Consider the following 1,530-nt stretch of genomic DNA (forward strand, 5'->3'; position numbering starts at 1 on the left):
CCCACAGACTGGTGGAACGCAGACTTACCCTGTCTTCAATGGGAGTATTTGGATGCAATTTTAAAGTTGTTTTAATTGCGTGATTTGTGTGGATGAGTAGATGCATGGATGCATGTTTTGAGAAGTACAGAGAAACGGTCTGTGTGTGCGTGCGGATGTATCTTGCATCATTGAAATTGACCAAAATTCCTTATGCATACTAACACATTGCGCATTACTAGCATTAGCTCAAATTATCTTTACTATGTGTGGATGCATCATGTAATGTTATAAGTAAAATATATGTACGTATGAACAGGTGAAATGATTGGTTTTAGAGATGTTTTAACTGACGCATGTATGAACTGTTTATATAATAAGTAAATTAGCTTTTCTTATCCGCAAATGAAATTATTTTTGTTGTATAAAAATAAACTTGAAAATTGAGATTAAAAGTTGAGATTGTGTGTATGCATGTGCAAAAGTATTTGCGATATTAAAATTTAATAGACTTCTCTGTGCGTATGCGTGGAAGTGTTTTGAATTGGATACACTGGTTAAAAGTACATGTATGTAAGCATATTTGCTTGTACTGGGCGTGATAGAAGTTGACTAAAATCATACGTACAACGCATGTGTAGCATCCCGAGACTTCTCTGAAGAGGAGGGAAGGCACAATTCTCGGGCAGAATATATATATTCAGCACAGAGGACGTGTCTGGGCTACTGGCATGGCCCGAAGGCCAGCCCACCCAGCGAGGTACAGGAAGGCTTACTCGAAGTACAAAAGTGGCGCCTCCCCACAACCGAGGGATCAACCACCATCGCATTGCATATATATAGTGGGCATTTGAAGTGGTTAAGTGTTCATGAATGCATGGGCGGAATCTTGGTGCACGTTCAAAGTCGCCTAAAATAATGTGTATTCTTGTGTTGATGCATTGTGTAAGTTGAATTGATTAGAATTGTATGTATGGAAAACTGCAAACTCGTTTTTGTACACTTGCATCCCCATATGCGTATATGCATACATATATTCATAATTAAACAAGCAAGCACTGGCGGGTGTATATGCAACAATGGAAGTGGCATCATTTCCCCTCATTCCTATTTGTAAAGCATCTTGACAATACAATTGCAACCTTAGACGTGTAAAATGATCCCTCAACACCTTCAACCATAATATGCCCAACATCGGCACCCGTTACATGCATTCCTGCATAGCCTATTAATGCAAATGCCACTTCCGCGTTCATACACTTTTCATATCTTACGATGCGTTTCAATGTTTACCAAATATTTTAAACAATGTTACTACTACGTATGACATCTTCGCTTTTATCCAGGTTAACAATGCATGTTTCACTGGCAGAGTTGAATAGCCGCGTTTGGGCATCCATTTCGATACAATTGCACTGATCCGAATGTGTGTTTGTGTTTCCGACTTTTTTTTTCTCTAAAACAATGCTGCTGGTAGTAAATGCATCCACAGTTAAACACGCACTTTTACCAAATTGTTTAAGCGCACAACATACTGCCCTTATTCACATC

This window comes from Echinococcus granulosus (assembly GCF_000524195.1).
Source record: "Echinococcus granulosus chromosome Unknown EG_S00211, whole genome shotgun sequence".
Lineage (NCBI taxonomy): Eukaryota > Metazoa > Platyhelminthes > Cestoda > Cyclophyllidea > Taeniidae > Echinococcus > Echinococcus granulosus.